Source organism: Frankliniella occidentalis, unplaced genomic scaffold (assembly GCF_000697945.3).
Source record: "Frankliniella occidentalis isolate FOCC.00 unplaced genomic scaffold, Focc_3.1 Scaffold16, whole genome shotgun sequence".
Taxonomy (NCBI): domain Eukaryota; kingdom Metazoa; phylum Arthropoda; class Insecta; order Thysanoptera; family Thripidae; genus Frankliniella; species Frankliniella occidentalis.
The window spans coordinates 1081299-1087349 of NW_026267146.1; the positions used below are offsets into that span (position 1 = coordinate 1081299).

The 6051-nt window shown below is 55.4% G+C and overlaps 1 protein-coding gene across 1 annotated transcript in view; it reads right to left on the reverse strand.

Annotated features, from left to right (window-relative positions):
* LOC113218408 (facilitated trehalose transporter Tret1-like) overlaps nt 1-6051 on the reverse strand; it is a 22910-nt gene that overhangs the window by 9218 nt on the left and 7641 nt on the right. The gene's annotated exons all lie outside the window — the stretch shown is intronic.

Consider the following 6051-nt stretch of genomic DNA (forward strand, 5'->3'; position numbering starts at 1 on the left):
GCCACGGCACCGGATGTCAGCATTGTGATGGTCAACGGCTGGACGCCTCCTTCCCGCTGGAAGCTGCGAGGCGGATAGGGTACACATTCGCGACTGATTAGCCCGAGCGCGGAGCCGTACTCCGCGCTACACGAAAGAACGCCCTAGAAAGTACGGTACCAACCACCCCCCACCCCTCCCTATGCGAAACATACTGTGTGCTGTGTGGAACGTCCAGGTTCCACACACATTGCGTTTCAAAATAGCCGTCGGTATGTTGCTTCTTCTGCTAAGATTCCTGCTGGTGCTCCCTACAAGGCGGGGAGTCGGAATTTGTTTCATTTGGCGCCGCACGGAGCGTTTGAGATTGACCCTTGCTCGTGCCAGCGAGCACGCCGAACAAGCAAGGTGCCCCTTTGAAAAACGGCAAATTAGTCTTGCCGACGTCTCACTCTTTGCGGCGGCCTCGCCTTTACTGCTAAGCAGAACAATATTTGGGATATTTCTCTGACGGCAGCGGCCTGCCGCCGGGCCTGGAGGCCTCCCGGGCCTCCGGCCCCCTGGGGTCTTATTGGCTGCATTCCGAGTTCGTTCACCCGTGAATACCGAATGAGGCTGAGGCTGTCGCTGTTTTTGTATCATTTACCCGTGGACCGCGCGCCGCTCGATTCGTGAGCATTTAGGCTCGCAGTCCGGTTGACTCACCTTTTCATATCGGAATTATTATTGGGATATCGCGATATGGATGAGCGAAAAGGACACTTCTGGCTCGCTATGGAGGGAGGAGTAGAGAAGGGAGAGCGCCCTTCTCTCCGGGCCTTTACTCATTTTCATCGTCAAAGATGCTATATAAATATACGGCTCCAGAGGTCACGCCCCGCCCCGCCACGCCACGCCTCGCCTCGCCACGCCTCGCCACGCCCCGCCACGCCACGCTACGCCCCAGAAGGCACAGCACGGCCTCCTCCGCTGCGGCCCACCGGCGGTCAGCCCAAGGGGGTGGGTTGGGTACTCACCCAGGGACACGCCGACCAGCACCTTGCCCACCAGGATGAGGCTGAAGGAGTCGGCGAGGGCGATGACGATGGAGCCCACGCAGAAGGGCACGAGGGCGAGCTGCAGCGCGCGCACCCGGCCCCACTTCTCCATGAAGAGCACGGCCACGGCCTCGCCCACCGGCACCACGAGCATCATCAGCGAGGCTGCGGGCAAGGACGAGCAGGGAATGAGGTAAATCTTTTTTAAAAAAATAATATACACCCTCCAAAAAAAGACGGGGAAAAATAGGAAAAAAACACAAGAAAACGTGAAGAAATTTTTTTAAAAAATCAAGAAAAATTTGGAAAAAATCAGAGAAAGTCGGAAAGATCGGAAAAAACTAAGATGATCAGAACAACAAACAGAAAAAAATCACAAAAAATGAAGCAGAAACAGTGTATGCTTGAATTTCTAGTAAATGACCCCTCGGGTAAGGCGCCTGTCGGGCCCAGGGTAGGCAGCTCGCCGCGCACGGCTGCAGCGGCACGGACCGACGGCCTACTTCACGGGATGCGCCACCAGCTCGTGCAGCTTGTGCAGCATTGTGAAAAAGCGATAAAAACAAAAATAGAGTTGGCTAACCACACACACAAAAAAACAAAGATGAATTGACGGTATGATTAATTTCATTGCCGTAGCCGCACCGACAGTGGGCTTCCAATGCAGAATGACGCTCGTGTGAAATTAACAGTGCCTGCCTCTCTATCGACCCATGGTGGTTAGTGATCAATCCATGGAGGAGCAGCTAGCAGCTCGCACGTCTGCACGAGACAAGACAACAAAAACAAAAACAACAACTCTCGTGGGTCCGCACGTGAGCGAACGTATCGTGGCACCCGCGACCCTCGCGGGAGAAGAGAGAGAGGCTCAGAGAGAGAGAGAGAGATATATACTTACTCAACCACGCCGTCTGCAGCCGGGTGACGGTGATCTCGCTCTTGGGCAGCTCCAGCTGCGGGATGAGGATGGCAGAGTAGCCCAGGACCGCGCCGTCCGGGAGGTAAAAGCTGTTGGCGACCACGCAGGCTGCGATCTATGGAAACGAACACGTTCAAACAGAGTGAGCAATTAAGACAAATTGTGCGGCTTTTAACTTGTTTCCATATTCGATGCAGTGATTGGTTAAACCTGTGGCAGCACGGTGCGCAGGGACTGCTGCTTGACGCAGTCCACCTCCTCCTCCTCATCCTTGCGTGCTCCTGGCGGCGGGCCATCGCTGCAACAATCGGTTGGTTATGTGATGCGGAGCCGCGGAACGGTCGCGGGGACCGCCAGGACCACCGGGGACCGCGGGGGAGGAAAGCGGTGACATATTGTTTGATAAAGTACATCCTCACGCGTCGGCACGGTAGGACCGACGAGTGCGAGGGAATCCCGGGCAATATTTGTGACGAGTGGAATTTTTCAATCAGTTATTCATTTACAAGCATAGTAATTTTTTTTTCAATCTAGCCTGTCTGTCTCTGGTGTTTCTTCTTTTTGGTCATAGTCATTGTTTATACTATATTTCAGTTTTCTTTTTATTATGTTGTTCATTAGTTGGCTCTTATGATCGATTTAGTCTCGGTAAAGTTAGTAAAGCTGGAACCACCCTAAATCGATCAATACATGAAGCACAAAATAAGTTATCGTCATGTTCTAAAATTGACATTTATCTGTTTTGACGTCAGGTGTCAGGTATATGCCCCCCCCCCCTTAGAAAACCAAAGGCGCACATAGTCGCTAACGCGTAGGCGCACACAAACAAACATAGGAAATGGGGGAAAACGCGCGCACACACACACACACACACACACACTCACACACGCACAGAGAAAACCCTCACCCGCACACAAATGTATGGCATTGGCATTTACCTCAGGGTCATCTCTTAGAAGCTGGCGGCATCAGCGGCGCCCTGGCACAAAACAAACAGAACAAGTGTTGTGCACAAAAAGGCGAGTGGAAGACTCCGGCCGCAGGCGAGGACCCACACCTGGGGCCGGACAAAACATTTCATCCGATCGCCACCATACCAACAACAATAACAAGAGTTCCAGGAGTGAAATCGGCACCCCTGCCAAAAACGCTCGTCATAAAGTGCACCGGCTTGTTGTGCAAAAGCGTCGTGACGTCAGAGCGGGCTCAAAGGACCGGGCGGTGGGCGGGCCATGGCAGGAGCCACAAGATTGTACGTACGAGAGGGGCGAAGACAGATATAGTGCGTCTGTGGGTGCGACAAGACAACGACAGTCGTCCAAGCGGAAATCTGTTTCTAAGTTACAAGACGTTCCAGACGGGACAACCTCAAAGATGTAGTTGGATGTTCGACGCGCCCGTGTAGCACCTAGACGAGGAGAGGAAGACGCAAGTCGGAAGTAGGAAGTCGGATGTCTACCCCAACACGCTCCGCAGGTGGGTGGCTGTGGCGGGCTGGTGTGTGAAAGGAGGGGAGAAGGAGGGTGAGGAGGGTGAGGATGAAAGGAGATGAAGAAATGAAGAGGAAGTCGAAAGCGAAAGGGGAGAAAAGGAATGGGGAGGGGGTGGGAGGAGGGGAAGAGGGTCATAAACGACTATACGTCATAAAGCGGGCTCAGTACCCTCTCAAAAATAGTAGAAATAGTATAAAATCATTATTATGGCGTCCCAGGAAATGCGGGATATGACTTTACAAGACAAGGATGGACCCCCTGTTTGACCTCGGCGGTGTTTGGCCTTCTCGAGATCTTCTCCCGTTACGCGATAAGAGCCTATTTTGGAATGTGTTTTCCCCACTTTCAAATAGTTCTTTTCTTTTTGTACTAATTTTAAAATAAACACGTCCTGTGGAATGAAACAACCTGGACTTTCGCTACACGCAAACAGGGCAAATTAATGTAAATAAGCCAAGCAAATTTTGCCGCAGCACCAAAAACAAAAAACAAAACTTGACTGAACGAGAACGGACAAAAAACTGGCCCTTCAGATAAATTGTCTTAGCGATACAGTTAACTGATAAGTGCGGATTGCTGTGCAGCTAAATAACACGTGACATATTCGCACTGGTGGGGAACAAAAATGTTAACAAAATAGATGGGCCTATTTCCGCAGGGAGGTCACTGTCACCGTGAACTGTCAGATTTTGGTCCCCTTCCCCCCTTTTACACCCTCTTTTCGGTTGGTGTAGAAGGAAGTTTGAGGTCCGATAAGGTATGCCCCGCCACACGGGCACACGCCACTTTATCAACGGCTGCAGTGACAGACGAGGTTTTAATCGCCCGCGGCGGCTTCCGTTGGCCACGGTGGCCCGCGACTGCTGGACGCACTCGCGGGGAGGGACCCGGATGTGTCACCGCCACCGCCGCGACATATTCCGGCGACTAGCATGGGAAATGGCCGTCGCGGGACTGTGTGTGCGTGTGAGAGAGATAGAGTAAGAGAAAGAGGGAGAGAGCGAGAGAGCGAGAGAGCGAGAGACAGAGACAGAAACAGAGAGAGACAGATAGAAAGGCCCTCCCTCACCGCCCTGCCAGCCTCCCTCACACCCACCCGCCAGACGTTAGCGGCGGGTGGGTCCCGGTCCCGGTGCCCGGCTGCGCTGTTGTGCCGTTGTTGGAGCTGGTGCTTACCCAGTGCGGTCGTGCCAAGGCCCCGTCCTGTCCTCTCCTCGTCGTGTCCGGGCAGACTCTTGCTCCTCCGCGTCCCGACTGCGGACCGTCCGGGTCGGCCACCCGAACCTGAACCTGCACCACCACCACGCACCACCACTGCCCTGCCCCGGCCCTGCCCCGACGGCCGCCCCTCCCCGCCGATCGGGCCCCGGAATGCGAACGACGAAAATGGAAAACCGACGGCCGTCCTCCTCGCCGTCCTCTCAAACATGTAAGGTCCCGGATCAGAGGAGCCCGGCTCGGCTCGGCGCGGTCCGGCGAGCGGTCGGTCGGTCGGTGGTGCAGTCCCGCGCGGCGCGGCACACGGCACAGAGTGAACGGGGAGAGAAACCGCGCGCGCGGCCGGGACCGGGCCGGAGGGGACCGACGGGGACCGGCGCGGGGACCGGCGGCTGCGGGTGCCAGGGCAGGTACCGGGTACCCGCCGCCGGCCCGGCTCCCCCTCTCCGCCCGACTAGTCTGTACACCCGATCGGGCACTGTGACACTCACACTCGCACACCCACACGCCACCGCGCCGACCGGCAGCAGCAGCAGCAGCAGCAGCAGCAGCAGCAGCAGCAGCAGCAGCGCTGTGCGCGCGGACACACACACAATAAGCAGCAGCACAGCAAAGGCGCTATCGAAAACACTCTCTGGTACGACACAAAACGCCGCGCGCGCTGTAATGTGGTATCTGATGTGGCGGTTGGTTGCCCGCGCCAACTGAGTCACACCCGCTCCCGTCGCTGCCACGGCCAAGGACTCGCTCGGCACGACGGCCAGGCTCCTGCGGCTGTACCCGCCTACCCTGGCGCCTGTCTTCTACTGGCGTCGCCATGACGCCGACCCTTTTCGGCGCCTCCTGCCTGCAGCGACTTCTTTTCAGGACCCATACTCGCGAAAGTCAAGCAGATTGCCAACGAAGAGTGCGCCGAGTTCCAGGCAGATGTGTGCCGAGTCAATAGCTATTATTCAGTCCAGCGACGCGCTGGTGAGCGCAAGAGAGCGAGCGAGGGAGCGCGAGAGAGCGAGAGAGAGAGTGAGAGAGAGAGTGAGAGAGAGCGCGAGAGAGAACTAGAGAGCGCGAGAGAGCACTGGACAAGTGAGGGACAGAGCGAGAGAGTGAGTGCGTGGGGAGGAAAAAGGCTCCATAGTCCACGCTCTAGCGCGAGCAACGCGTTAAGGCTTTGATGTCGCGTTAAAGAAGCACAAAGCGGAACTTGCTTCAAAATGGATATGCAAACCACCGCAAACCGCGCGTGAACTCCGTAGGATTGTCAGCAGAGACAGTACCCGCTTTTCGTGTATAAGTCGTTAACCATAGTCAGGTTCCGTACCTAAAGTGTCGTCACTTTTCGACGTGCAGACTGGCTCCAGGGGATCATTCACCGCCTGTCATTCACCGATAGATAAAACTGTCAAGT